This window comes from Pinus tabuliformis, chromosome 2_2 (genome assembly GCF_031772625.1).
Source record: "Pinus tabuliformis cultivar Carrire ecotype Pingquan chromosome 2_2, CPIR1, whole genome shotgun sequence".
NCBI classification, from domain to species: domain Eukaryota; kingdom Viridiplantae; phylum Streptophyta; class Pinopsida; order Pinales; family Pinaceae; genus Pinus; species Pinus tabuliformis.
In genome coordinates, this window is record NC_142300.1 from 640,024,962 (window position 1) to 640,040,969 (window position 16,008).

The window sequence follows — 16,008 nt, forward strand, 5'->3', positions numbered from 1 at the left end:
ATTGGTCAAATATTAATGAAAATAAATAAAACTAAAAGAACACGAAAAAGAGAAAAAGAGCTCGACCATTATCAGTGCTCCTAAATATTTCTTTTATGTTTAATGAAATTAACATTTCCGTTATTTCCACAATCTATATGGACTACCTATGACAAACTATTTTCCCTTTTCTTTATCTTGTAGATTTGGAAAAACCAGGGTCTTATACAATAGTATCATAGTTTTCAGTAGAATATGTTCATGATACAACTGGTTTTGTTTTCACTCGAATAACTCTGTTGTTACTAAGCTCAATCACTAACAGATCTGTTTCTCTTTTGTCTAAAGATTCCAAAGGTTTCATATGGAAAGATTCTATAATCTCTTCCAAGGTTTTGCCTTTGGTTTCTGGTATACAAAAGTGTATGAAGGTGGAACACAAAGTTGAAACGACTGCGAAGAGGTAGAATGTTCAATGCATAGTCATTGCTTTGGAAATGTTAAGAAATTTCATAGAGACCACCCCACTAATGCCTCTATTAACGACCACCCTAAGGCTGGCCACTTTGGCCCGGAGTCTAAGAGGGAAAATCTAAGCTCCCAACACCCAGTTAATAGGCCCCATTTTGACTGAGAAAAATTTCACATTAGTGGAGGCTGCAATTAAAACCAAGTAGCTAGCCGCTTCACATGACATTCCCATGGTTGATGACTTCCCTATAATCACTAAGGCTGAGGACAAAGCTAGCGGAGATATAGTCAAACCATTTTTTATTGTCAGCAACAAAGGCCTCTGTCTTAATTTGTCTATTAGAAACCCTGCCACCACCACAAATCCAGCTTTTACAAATCCTACTACCATTGTTGTGCCTAGAATCCCACCTTGGTTGGTTATTTCAATTGTTTTGAAGGTCATCGATCTATACTAAACCTTGGCATGATTCGTCCTGCTTTTTGAAAAAAACTAAATTCCCAATGCGATAATCAACATGTGCCTTATAGCTTTAGTGGGCTTATAAAGCCCACACCACTTTCCCTCTCCATTCTTTGAGGTATTATTAGGGTTTAAACTTTTTTGGACTAAGACCTTTTGCTTAGTATATTGAATCCCTTCTATAATCTGCTCCAGCCTCTCAGACACCTCCGCTTGATCCACATGTTGGAAAGACAAAGGAGGAAAGGCACAAAATTACACAAATAATTTACACACAATAACACGAGTTGCAACTCTTCTATTGATCACAAAAAAAATTGATGATTACAATGAACCCGGTGAGGGTTTAAACCTTTTCCAATTAGTGACTCACCTAAAATAACTTGACATGCAACCGCACACTAAATTCGACTATGATTTAACTCGACTTGATTCAACTTGACTCAGTTAACTGACTCTCCAATTTTAGATAACTCTCCATGTGAGAGTAATTAACTTTTTTAATACTCCCACTTAATTACGACCACTAAACTAAGACATGACTCATGACAACTCAAACATACCTACTGCTCTATGTCTTAGCTAGGCTTACAACACCCATGTTTCTTTTGTGAAACTTAAACACATATTGTGCTAATGGCTTAGTTAATATATCATCTAATTGATCACCTGATTTATAAGGCTTCAAGTGGAATTCTCCATTGCTCACAAGTTTTCTAATGAAGTGATATCTAGTATCAATATTCTCGCTCTTTTGATGAAACACACTATTCTTGGATAGCTCAATCGCTAAGGTGTTGTCACAATATATTGTTATCGATCCTTGTTTTTTTCTGCTTGAGTCCATCAAATACTCTTGTTAACCACACTTCTTGACATGTTGCTGATACATATTCTACTTCTGCTGATGAAAGTGTCACAATGGGTTGCTTCTTAGATGCCCATGAAATCACACCTGAACCAAGATGGAGCACATAACCAGAAGTGCTCTTCCTATCATCCAAACTACTTGCAAAATCACTTTGTATATCCAATCAAATCCTTCTTTTTTGTGCTTGCATACATTATGCCACAATCTCTAGTTCTTGTTACATATCTCAGAATTCTTTTTCTTGCTCTCAATGTCTGTGTTTTGGAGTCTCCATAAATCTAGAAATCAAACACACTCCTTGCATAATATTTAGTCTTGTAGCTATGAGATACATGAGCATGTCAAGCAGTCTTTTGAATAGTGTTGGATTGACATCTAATCCTCCATCATCCTTCCTTATTTTGTACCTATTTCAACTGGTGTAGGGATAGGTTTGCAATTTTCCATCCCGAATATTTTCAACAAATCTCTTACATATTTATTTTGACAAATAAAAATCCCCTTTTCAGATTGCTCAACTTCTATGACAAGAAAATAGTTCATGAGTCCAAGATCTGTCATCTAAAATCATTTCATCATGGTTGCTTTAAATTCATCTAACTCAATATTACCAGTATAAATCATGCATCCACATATAAATAAATAATCAACAATTGTCTATCCTCATTTACCTTTGTGTACAAGGTAGGCTCAATGTTGCTTCTGTAAAATCCGTTCTTGATCATGTAGATGTAAATTCTACTATACCAAGCTCTAGGTGCTTGCTTGAGTCCATAGAGAACTTTCTTCAGCCTGTAAACTTTATCTTCTTTACCTTCAAATTCATAACCTGGAGGTTGTTGCACATAACTTTCTTCTTCCAAAATTCCATTCAAGAAGGTCGGTTTCACATCCATCTGATATAATTTCCATTTTTTCTGATCTAATGTGGCTAGAACTGCTCTTACAATATCCAATCTTGCTACTGGAGTAAACGTTTCTCCAAAATCTATTCTCGGTTACTATGAAAATCCTTTTTCTACAAGTATTGCTTTAAATCTGTCAATTTCACCTTTCTCATTCAACTTTGTCTTGTACACCCATTTCACACCAATGAGATTTTTGTCCTTTGAAAAATCAACCAAATCCCATGTTTCATTCTTTTCAATAGCTTCAATTTCTTCGTCCATGACTTGCACCCAATTTTCATCTTTGATTGCTTCTTCAAACGAAGAAGGATGGAATGACAACAATGAAAAATTTGAACTAACATCCCAATCATCATAAATATTTTTCAGACTTCTCATATTTCTCTTACCACTTCTTGATTCATCACTTGATTGACTACTAGGAGAATTCCATTCTATTGATTTGTTTGAAGATCCACGTTGCTCAGAAAATATTGGAGTCCTTGTTGGTGTCTTCTCTTTTGATCCTTGTTGTTTATTTTCTGCTACATTCGCTTCTTCCATCAATGGCACTTATGCATCAACTGTCTTGTCTATACTTCCATTCCATGACTCTTTTTCTTTGAACAGAACATATTTTCTAATTATGGTCTTCTTGGTGATAGGGTTATACAATTTGTAACCTTTTGACTGCGCACTATAACCAATAAATATGCAATTTTCAATTTTATCATCCAATTTACTTCTTATCTTTTTAGGCACATGTGCATAACTTACAAATCCAAACACTTTGAGATGAGATACGTTGCATGGCATATCTGACCATGCTTCTTCTGGTACTCTGTTCATCATGCTCTTTGTAGGAGACCTATTTATCACATAAACAACACATGAAACTACTTCTACCCAATACTCATTAGATAAGTTTATTCCTTTCAACATGCTCCGTGCCATGTTCATAATTGTCCTATTATTTCTCTTTGCTACACCATTCTACTACGGTGTGTACTTGGTTGTAAATTGTCTTCTGATTCCATGTTGTTTGCAGTAATCATAGAATCCCTTCGAATCATATTCTCCCCCACGATTTGACCTCAACACCTTGATCTGACGATCACTTTGATTCTCTACTAAGGCTTTGAATTATTTGAACTTTGCAAAAGTTTCAGACTTCTGCTTCAAGAAGTAAACCCAAGTATTTCCTCTATAATCATCAATGAAATAGAGGAAGTAACAACTTCCACCAATCAAATGTGTCCTCATAGGTCCACATAGATCTGTATACACTAGCTCAAGTGGATTGTTTCTCTATATGCAACTCCTTTTGGAAAAATTTCATAGAGTTTCTTTCCCAAGATGCAAAACTCACAAGTGCTACCAAGTTATTTGATGGGAGGTAATCCTCTAACCATTTGTTTTTGCTACAGAAATCTTAAACCAGAGAAGCACAAGTGTCCAAACCGAAAGTGCCATAACTAATAGTCATTAGAACATGCAACTATAAATGAACTGATCTAATCACTGTAATTCATAATTAGAGGAAAGATTCTATTCCTCGTCATCTGCACCTTTTCTATTAACTACTTGCTTGGGGTCTTGTCATAAATAACACACTCTTGTCCTTGAAATATAACTTTGTATCCCTTCTGTGTCAATTGACCAACACTTATCAAATTATGTTTGAGACCAGGAACATAATATACCTCTAAAATTTTCTTCGGCTCTCCCTTCTTGGTCATAATGTTGACCATTCCTTTGCCATCTACATCCACACTCTTGTCAGTCCCCAACTTTACCTCTGTCTTCACAGATTGATCCAAATTTGCAACCAAATTCTTGTTGCATGTCATGTGGTTGTTGCAACCACTATCTAATAGCCACATATTATCAGGGATTCATGCATGGTATGGAAAGCTAGGAACGTGGAGTTAGTATTCTTTGTAGTGACATTAGCTCTTGTTTCCTTGATCAAATATTCTCTTCCTGCAATTATGGGCATATTGACCAGATTTATTGCAATAAGAACATCTCACCATTGATTTGTCATCTCTTTGATTCTTGTTGAAGCTTTTATTGTTGCTTCCACTTTCATGTTCATGCTCTTCTCATCCATCTCTGTGACCACCATGTCTTTTGTCTTCTCCTCTACCTCTCGATTTACCTTTTCTTCGACCTTTGTCCCTTGAAATAGAAACCTACCTTTTGAATGCAGTTTCTAAAGTGGAATCCTTATATCTGTCTATTATTGTCTCATGGGATATAAGTGATCCCATCAACTCATCAACTGCTAATGTTTCCAAATCCTTGGCTTCTTCTATGGCTGCTACCACAACATCAAATTTGGTAGACAGAGATGTGAGGACCTTCTCAACCGCTGTTTGATCTTTAATATCATCACCATAAATTTTTAACTGATTTACGACAGTCATGACCCAGTTCATGAATGAATTGATTTCTTTTGTCTCCTTCATCTACAGACTCTCAAAATATCTTCTCGTATTTTGCAAGTTAACAATATTGACTTTGGTCATACCTTTATAGCTTGTCTCCAAGGTCTCCCATGTTGCCTTTGGTGAAGACGTGATCATAATCTTTTGGAAAACTGTTCGATCCACTCCCTGCTGGATAAGTTGCAATGCTTGTGCATTTTTCTTCTTGGCTTTCTTCCATAGTTCCCTCTCCACATTAGTGAGAGCTTGTTCTTTTGCTTCATTCTCAGGTTTAGAAAATCTATGACATATTCCCAAACATCATGCGTCTTCAATATAGTCTCCATATTAATAACTCACACATCATAATCCTTCCTAGTAAACCATACAAACTAAAACTAAAAACTTAATAACACCATCTTAAATTTTTTCTCTTAAAATTTTGTAACTCCTTTTCAATAAACCCCAAGATATTTTTATTTATATTAAAAAAAATTAAAAAACGTTTGCAAAGTCTTACTCTTCAAAACCCTTTATAACTTATATAAAAAAGAAATTTTATAAATCCCTTTTAAACTTTATAAACCCTTCTAATAAAAAACACTTTATAACAAGACCCACTAATCCATGAATAAATATTAAAGCACCACTTTCACCTTTTATATAACGGAGGCCTTTCACCTTAATGCCTTCGAATTTGGAAGTTTGACTTTGCTCTTTTAAAAAGACTTTCGAATTGATTAACGTGGGCTTGTTTTCTTGAGGCCTACGTGCTAACACTAGCCACGATAAGAGGACCCGCGTTAGTGCTTTAACGCATTAGAAGCACAAGGAACCCGCGGGATCTTAAATTGTGGTAAGTTTATCACTTGTAACGCAGTGTTTATCCACATGTGTTATAATACTTTGTGTACAACTTGCAAGGTGTGTTATAGCTTAATCAAGTGGAAAAAAAAAAAATATTATCTTTTATAGAGTGTGGTTGTTCTGTTTTTTTGGCTTTTTATAATCTCGTTTTGATACCAATTTGTTGGAAAGAAAGATACAAAATAATACAAATAATTCATATACAATAACACGTGTTGTGACTCTTTTATTGATCACACAAAAACTTGATGATTATAATGAACTTGGTGAGAGGTATTTAAATCTTTTTCGACTAGCGACCCACCTAAAATAAATTGACATAAAACCACACACTAAATTCAACTATGACTTAACTCAATTTAACTCAACTTGACTCAGTCAACTAACTCTCTAACTTTAGATAAATCTCCATAAAAAATAATTAGCTATTTTAACACCACAAAGATCCTCAACAAGACCTTCATGGCCTCTTTGTTTCGGTCTTGTATAAGAAGCCACCGCGCTGACTCGGGCGTCAACAACATCGGTATCCATATACAGAATGATCATAAGACAAATTTGGACAACATTCATAATTTTATGTAATTAATACTCAATAACTTAATTAAAGACTGTGACCTCAAAATGGTGCAAGGGTGGTACAAGATTGGAGTTCGAAGTACAATATCATGCCGACAAAAAATCATTACTAAATAACAAGAGTAGCGGAGCCAATCAAATTCACGAAAATTAAAATAGAATATTTAAAAAATTAAATTAAATCGGTTTCCTAATATAAACTTTATAGACTATAATTTATCTTTTAGTCAAACGTGAAACTAATTCACAATCAACAATATATCGCATGCGATATACCTACACTCGCAAACAAACTAATTCACAATCAACAATATATCGCATGCGATATATACCTGCCAATAATAAAGATAATAATAATGATATAATTTTTATTCACAATCGATTGAGTTTTAAAAATGGAAGGTTGAATTAATGATAATCAATATTACATTTTCAATAGAGTTGTTAAGCGACCTTCTATATTTTTCTATTTCATAGTTAGTTATATTGTGTTTCTTTGTATTTAATATTTAATATTGTCGTTTTTCATTTGTATTTATTGCTAGTATTCCTTTTGTTACCTTTAATTTGGACATAATCGAAGTTGTATTATAGAAGTAAATTGATTTGAGTTATAGATTTCTAGTTTCTAATTATATAGTTTTTTGCTTTATTAGTGAATGATTAATGGTAAATATTAATTAAGTATATATTTATGATTTCATATCATATGAATGAATTTAGTTGATTTTTTATTTTATTTTTTATTGTGTGATTAGATAGTTATATTTTCAAATAAAGAATTTAGAATCTGCAATCTTCCAAGTAAATATATAAATATTCATTTTATGTTACTAGACTTGTTTTACAAACTGTGGGACTTATGTTGAGGGTCGGATAATAATTTTTGATGTAGATAGATAATTTTTAATTTTAATGTTGATATAAAGCATTGTATATGAGGTCATCCATGCGAATTACAAAGGGAAAAGACACTAAAGAGGATTTCACATTTTAGGTAGTTAAAAGCAGATGGGAAAACGCAGTTGCCTGCCCAAATTTCCTCTTGTAAGGGATAGTTGATCTGGACAGAAGGAAGGAGGCTAGCAAGGTGAGAGTGGAAAAGAATGAAGCAACCTTGGGAATGGGAGTTTGTAGGAGGCGGCCCCATTAAGAACTAGTTATGAAGCTCAGTTCTCCTCTAAAAGATAATGTCAAAGGAAAGGCAGGACATTATCTTATAGAAAATCCTATGTTGGGCTAGGATGGCTACTATCAGTATAACTGCTTGAGACATGGAATTGGCTTGGGGGGGGGGGGGGGGGTTGGTGCGGGGTGGAGGGGTATTTGATTGTCAAAGAGTCAATCTCATTGGTTGGGAGGAGTGTCTTTACTCCATTATAGTTTTTTGTGGCAGACTCAGTTTGCATTATTCATATAAGTGTTTATAGTGAATGGAACTATTTACTTCTGCAATTTGTATAAAACTCTAAAAAGCTTTATGTTAAAGTCTTTTTCTATGAAATTAGGAAGAGATAGAATTCTCATATAAACATTTAGAAAAGACGGGGTTATATATGCAAGATTGTTTTAGGAAGAGTTTATGTTTCTCTGAAATTAGGTAGAGATAAAATTCTTTGAAATATTTAGAATATATAGAGTTATATATGCAAAAGATTAAAACTATTTATTGTAGGAAAGGTTCCAAGTAATTAAAAAAAAAAAACAATGTGGAACTAACATATTAAAATACATATATAACTGGTATGGGACTAAACAATAAACACAATAACTGGAATATATATTTAAAAGAGACCCTTTGAGGGTTTGATACAAATTACATGTATATATATAACTTTTCCTGTTCTTTCCTTATAATAAACATAGTGGCCAGGAAATAAATCATTTACATTTCATTCTTTGTTAGTGGAAAGAAAGAAAAAAAATTACTATTATGGTGAGATTACAACAAAGGCTACAAATCTTAAACCCTAAGCCACACAACGACTGAAAAGTGGAAAAAATAACTAGACATCATAAATAGCACATGACCATACTGGGATGTGCACTTAGATACATGTATAATTTCACAATTCGTTCTAGCAAAAGATAAGATAAACCATGATCAAGTTATAGCCTAAACTAGAAGGTGAGAGAGAAAACCCTAGGGTTAGGTTTTTCCTTCTAACAAAATTCATTCTAACCTATAGGTGTATGTGCCAATCTAGAATAAAATAACATGAACATACGTAAAAATCCAAAAATAAGTCTTGGGTTGTAGTCAAATCTGAATACCATCACAATAGAAACAGTTTTACAGTACCTGTCATCCATGACAAGAACGCATGAGTGAAAATTAGTAAAAAACTTCCCTATAACTAAAATAAAGCTAAATTAATTTAAAACTCTGCTGGCGGGAAGAATTACCTTTAACTGAGCATGGTATGGCCACAACTGCTCTCTATGACTAAGGGTCGAGCAAGCCATACTCATAAATAGAAAAAAATAATAATTAGCCAACACTATTAGAAGGAGAGTAAGGGGGAGAATAAGTAAATAACAAACAAAGTTGTTATTGATCCTTGAGTACAACAGATTTTACTCACAAATTGATAAAGTGGGGGTTACCTCAAGTAGATAACCTTGCACTCCTAAATCAAATTTGAGATCCCCATCAAGGTGAAGAAACCTCTCACCTTTATTCCTCATCATCTTGATAGGAAACAAAGTAAGAAGGGTCAATTGTGTACCGTAGAAAACAAAGAAGATTCATAACTTAGAATTTCCAATAATCTAAGTTAAATGCCAGAAAGGAAACACCAACATGGTTGATAAGATGGTTGAAGGCCGAAAGCCATGCCAATAATGACAACCTTGGATATACAAGACTGGAAGGTCGATACGCCACAAAGAAACAAAGAAAGAATAAGACTCTAATGCATTTTAGAATACTAGGTGACAAATCCCTTTCCTCTAGAATCATTGATGAGAATAAGGGCACACCGTCAAGGTGGGGGCAGGAGATTACTCTAACCACCCATACACTCATCCCCATTGTCCATATCCACATCCAATCCTTACCATTGATCAATGTAATATGGATAATCGAGGGACAACTGGATGGAAACCTTATAGAAGAAAGGTTTTACCATAGGTTAACATATGGGTGTAATATAAACCATAAGACAATACATAAATAACTATCCCACAAACTCATTTTGATAATAATAATATTGATATTAAGAGTTATGCAGGCAGAAAGCTATTATTATTGTTAATATATATACTGTTGGAAAATCAATGCAAATATATTAGGGTTTGATTCTCCTTACCTGATAATTACTTGTGAGTTATGTCGGCTTCTATTACTTCTTTATTATCTTATCTTTCATCAATAAATTACCATATTATGTGTGTATGAAGATCACAAAACAAGAGACATAACATGTAGGCACTATGTCATGGAAAAAACGAGTCAAAATTATCTTCCTCTCAATAGTATTATTTGAGAATCTTCACTCCTAGACAAAGACCAAACCTTCCCTCCACACCAAGTCAACCTCCCAGATCTTCAATCTCTTTCCCAATAAATTTGACCATGTAGCATCTTCCCGTATCACACAGTAGCTTCTGACATCACGAAACAATGAAACTTGAAAGACTTCGATCTCCCAAACTAGGGCACGAAATAGAGAGAGAGAGAGAGAGAGAGAGAGAGAGAGAGAGAGAGAGGAACCAAAAGTTCGATTTTCTTCTCCTTAGAATTCACCCAACTTGCACTTCCTTTTCTTCCGTAGACTCACTTCGCACTTTTCCAGCTTCCATAGAGATATTGAACTAACCTGAGATGAGATGCCCCAAATGAATTCAACTTGCTTCGTTTTATAGGCCTCAAGGGAGGTCAAATTGGTGTTTTTAGGCCAACTTGATCTCTTTTAGGCTGACTTGGTGTGGAGGATACATAAATTATATTTTTCTCAATACTAAACCTTTTTATATGATTCAAAATTCCAAGAAGGGTCTCTTTGAATGTACAATGACTCTATAAGCTAATATAATGATGACCCAAGAATGAAACCCATGCTTTAATAAGTCATTTTTACAATAATAAAAAATTGTTTCTTTATTCTTTTGACAAGTATATTTCATGATGACTCAAATACATTAATGAAGACCAAACCTAGTTACATTTTCCAACATTCCCTTTTAACGAGGGAGGTATTCATAATATACAAATACAATGTAAGATCTCAAACTATATGAACAATGAATTACTTTATGCACCATAATGCCCTGGAATAAATTCCTAACCAGGGAAATCTATTTATTGGTCTCTCATCAATTTAGGCACTGCAATGCCATGAACTAGATTCCTGACTAGGAAAATCTATTCAAGTGGGAATAAGGTGGACTCAATATTTTAGCTTCTCTGAGTACAATTAGGATTACTTGCTAACCACCAACCTAGGGACCTAGGTGCGTATCCATGGTCATAGCTCTACGACCCATGCCAAGTTCCTTACTTTGGGACCTAGACATCAACACAAAGTGTCGGCTAGATGTCCTCCTAAGAAAATATTCACTCGCAAAGCCTCAACAAATCTCTTCCAAACTCTTATCGTCAATATAATTAGCAATATCTACCAAACCAATTAGGTTCCTTAGATATTCAAACTTCTTATTAGGAAGAGCCTTTGTTAGTATGTCTGCTACCTGTTCATCTGTCGAGACATACTCCAACTTCACGATCACATCGTGCACTAGGTTCCTAATAAAGTGGAACTTATCGTTGATATCTTTAATTCTAGCATGAAACACGGGATCTCCAAACATCTTGATACAACTTTGATTTTCACAATTAATCACAATAGGACCCAACAACAACATGTTTGATCTTATAGATCCATTTGGAGGTGACAACCGATTTGTGACTAGGTCTAGGAACGATTTTCCAAGCCCCATTCTTCATGATGGATTGATATTCTTCCTGCATTGCTATCTTCCAAACCTCTTGATGAGAAACTTCCTTGAATGTAGATGGTTTGGATTCAATTAATTTTTTCATGTATGTAGCATAACCAAAATATCTTTTTGGTATCTTACTTTCCCTAAAGGTTCCTTTCGCCACTTCATGTCCTTCAACATCTTCTAATGTGGATTTAACCAATTTGGAATTTTCCTTGTCGGTTGGAATGATCACATATTGAATATGATCACTTGGTCCTTCTTCTTCTTGATTTGTAGTAGGGTTTTCATGATGAACTTATTTTTCTTGAAATATGGTAACTTCTTCATCATCATAATCAATAGGAATATCCTTAGATTTCTTGTATGCTTGATTTCCATCAAATATGACATTCCTACTTAATTCAATATGTCTTCCTTCCTTTATGTAGATTCTATATGGTTTTGTGGAGAGATTATATACAGAAAATATTCCATTGATTCTTGTAGAGTCCAACTTCTTTCACTTGTCCTTTAGAACATGGATATATGTTGGAATTCCAAATATTCAAATGTGATCCACACTTGGCTTCTTTCCTATGAATACTTCTTTGGGTGTTGTATTATCAAGACTATTATGAGTACTTATATTTTGAATGTACACGACTATCATTGCTTCTTCTCCCCATAAGAATTTTGGTAGGTCTTGATCAAAGAGCATAGTTCAAATTCCTTCTTCAATTGACCTATTATTCCTTTCGGCCAATCCATTTTTTTGGGATAATAGGGAACAATGAGCTCCCTATAAATACTTGCCTCCTTACAATATGCAATAAATTCCTTAGAAGTGTATTCCCCACCATTTTCAAACCTTAGAGTTTTTATCTTTCTTTTGGTTAGGGTTTCCACTTTGGACCTAAACTTGTTGAACTTATCAAATACTTCATATTTTGTTTTTACAAGGTAGGGCCATGTCTTTCTAGAATGGTCATCAATGAATGTCACATAGTAGAGATGACCTCTAAGTGATTTGTCAAACATGGTCCCACACACATTAGAATGGATGAGGTATAATATATCTTTAGACCTAGTTTCACTATTTAGAAATGGATTTCTTGTATGTTTTCCCAAAGAGCATCCCTTGCACACACTTTCACAATCTAAATTCATATTAGGGATACCATGAAATAATTGAATAATAGTAGGGATTACCTTATAATGTATATGACCATACCTCAATGCCATAGATCGATGGGATTGATTTCCATATCAACCAAAGCTTGAGGAGGTGGTGTAATGACTCTATAAAGGATTCCTTCATGAACTCCAATAACCCTATCTTTATTAATGATAGAGACTTTTCCCCAAACCAATAATTTTCTATCAACAAAAGTAACTCATTCCTATTTATCTTCTAAACAAGAAATAGAAAGAAAATTATTTTTCATACCTGGAACATATAGAATGTTGTTGAGGTGCAACTTTGATCCATTTTCCAGCTTCAACGGTGTTGATCCCAAGCGTCTAACAACATATATTTTGTTTTCACCCAATTCCATTGCATGAGAAGATGGCTCCTTTGATAGTGTATGAAGTTGTTTACTTTCTCCTGCCATGTGTCTTCATGTTGCACTATCAATTATCCATGCCTTGTCATCATTAAGAGAACCTATAAGAGAAGCACAAAATCCTTGACTTTTGACCTTGTTGAATAATTAATGGATGAACTTCTTGATCCAAATTCTAGCAGCATTGATACCCATTCTTATTTAGTTCATCAAAGAGGGAGAATCCATGCCAACAAAGTGATCTTCAAATTTTCCTGACCTTAGCTCGTATACAATGTTGGAAAATCAATGAAAATAGATTAGGGTTTGATTATTCTTACTTGATAATTACTTGTGAGTTATGTTGGCTTATTTTACTTGTTTATGATCTTATCTTTGATCAAGGAATTACCATGTTATGTGTGTATGAAGATAAAAAAATAAGAGACACAAGATGTAGGCACTATGCCAGGGTAAATCCCCCTTGAGGGGAAAACCCAGTCAAAATTCTCTTCCTTTTAATAGTATTCTTTGATACTCTTCACTCTAGACAAAGACCAAACCTTCCCTCCACACCAAGTCAGCCTCCGAGATCTTTGACCTCTTTCCATCCAACTTCAACTATGTAGAAGCTTCCAGCATCAGGCAACAACTTCCAGCATCAGGAATCAACGAAACTTGGAAGACTTCAATCTCCAAAACTAGGGCATGAAACGGAGAGAGAGAGGAACCAAAAGTTCAATTTTCTTCTTCTCCTTAGACTTCACCCAACTCATACTTCCTTTTCTTCCTTAGACTCACTTCACACTTTTCCAACTTCCTTAGAGATATCAAACTAGCTTGAGATGAGATGCTCCAAATGAATTTGAATTTATTCTTTTTATAGGCTTCAAGGGAGGTCAAATTGGTGTCCTTAGGTCAAGTTGATCTCTTCTAGGTTGACTTGGTGTGGAGGATACATAAATTATATTTTACTCAATACTAAACCTTTTTACATGATTCAAAAGAACAAGAAGGGTTTCTTTGAATGTACAATGACTCTATAGACTCAATATTAATCCTAGGAGTCCACAATGGGGACTTTGACTAATATAATGATGACCCAAGAATGAACCCGTGCTTTAATAAGTCATTGTTACAATAATAAAAAATATTTTCTTTATTCTTTTGACAAGCACATTTCATGATGACTCAAATACATTAATGAAGATCGAACCTTGTTACATTTCCCAACACACACACACACATTGATGTCCTTACATTTACTTGATCTCTTATATGCCAACTTGGTGTGGAGGATAAATAAATTATATTTTACTCAATAATAAACCGTTTTACATGATTCAAAATCCCAAGGGTCTCTTTGAATGTGCAATGACTCTATAAACTCAATGTTAATCCTAGGTGTCCACAATGGGGACTTTGACTAATATAATGATGACCCAAGCATGAAACCCACACTTTAATAAGTCATTTTACAATAATAAAAAATATTTTCTATAATATTTTGACAAGTACATCTCATGATGACTCAAATGCATTAATGAAGACTGAACCTAGTTACATTTTTCAACACACACAGAGGAGTAACGTAAATGCCATGATTGACAAGAATATATATATATATATATATATATATATATATATATATATATATATATATATATATATATATATATATATAGATATCTATTCCAAATACTTGAATCAAGGTAAGAAGCACTACAAGTATGCACTAATGCCAAGATAACGGGGCAAGTTAATTAAACCCATTTTCTTTATATAACGCTTGAATTGATAAATTAAAAGATAAAAATAATTTGTTTGAATTACTTTCATTCCTAGATGGTAAAAAATTGAGTTGTCTTTAGTGCAACTTTTTGGACTTTCCAGTGCCGGAATCTGACAGAAACATTTGAGGTGAAATCTTGATTTGTGTTATTTAAACTAGTTTTTTGACCGTATATATGAATTTAGCACCCTAAAAAACCCCTAGGGCACTTCGATTGTGCAGGGGTTACCCATCAAGCTTGTGATTTCAACGAATTCCTGCCGAATTTCAGAGAAATTAAACCGAAAAAACCCAACGAAAAAGCTTCCAAAAAGTCTCACTAAAAACAACTCGGTAAAAAATAAAATAAAATTTAGAGGGTTTTTAGTTTTATCAAAAGGAATGTTACAAAATATTAATTTAATTATGACTAATTATTAGTGTAGCCATATAAATTTAAAATATCGATAAACTTAAATTCATAATAAATATCAATTTGTAAAAAATAATTACGGCTTTTAACAATGTGGATTTACCCCTGTTTTACCATGAATATTCTTAATTTGTAAAACGACTTTGTTATAATACAATGTCTTGTTTCCCTTTATTCCTTATGTAGAGGGACTTAGATATCAAATTCAAGATTCCTAGTTAAAAAATCAACTAAATCAGTAATGGGGGCAATTATGTAACCCTAGAGCCATGGTAGAGTTTCTAAGGTTCAAACTCACGCTCATGAAAAACCCACCTAGTAAGCGCAACAGGCTAAAAGAAGAGTTTTTGAGAATACACACCCTTTTGGTTAAAGTATGGGCATGTTATGGGCAGATCACTGTCCATCTATGCCCGACAAACCCCCGATAATATTTTAAGGGGGGGGGGGAGATAACCGGTGTGGATGATATGCAAGTACTACCCCCTAGAGTTGGCAATTCAACATGGCGGGCCCGCCGATCAAATGACCCAGATTAATTATGAGGCGTAACCAATGGATATGGTGTCCCATTTTCCTACCCTCCAGAGGATGGTGGGTACCACCCTCCACGATGGTCAGTCCGTTGGTACCAATTCAAGCGAGTGAGGAATTCAAATTAAAATGGTAATACCTCCACTCTCCTCTCACTCTCGTCCACTTTTCATCTGTCACCACCCAATCGCCTTCTACCACGCGTCCTCCCATGATGGCATGTCATGTCAATCAATTGTTGTCCCCTCTCCACC

General features: G+C 34.4%; 1 pseudogene; it reads right to left on the reverse strand.

The window, feature by feature from the left end:
* Positions 1–238: 238 nt before the first annotated feature.
* LOC149194249 (polyol transporter 5-like) lies at positions 239–6,491 on the reverse strand (annotated as a pseudogene).
* Positions 6,492–16,008: the final 9,517 nt, after the last annotated feature.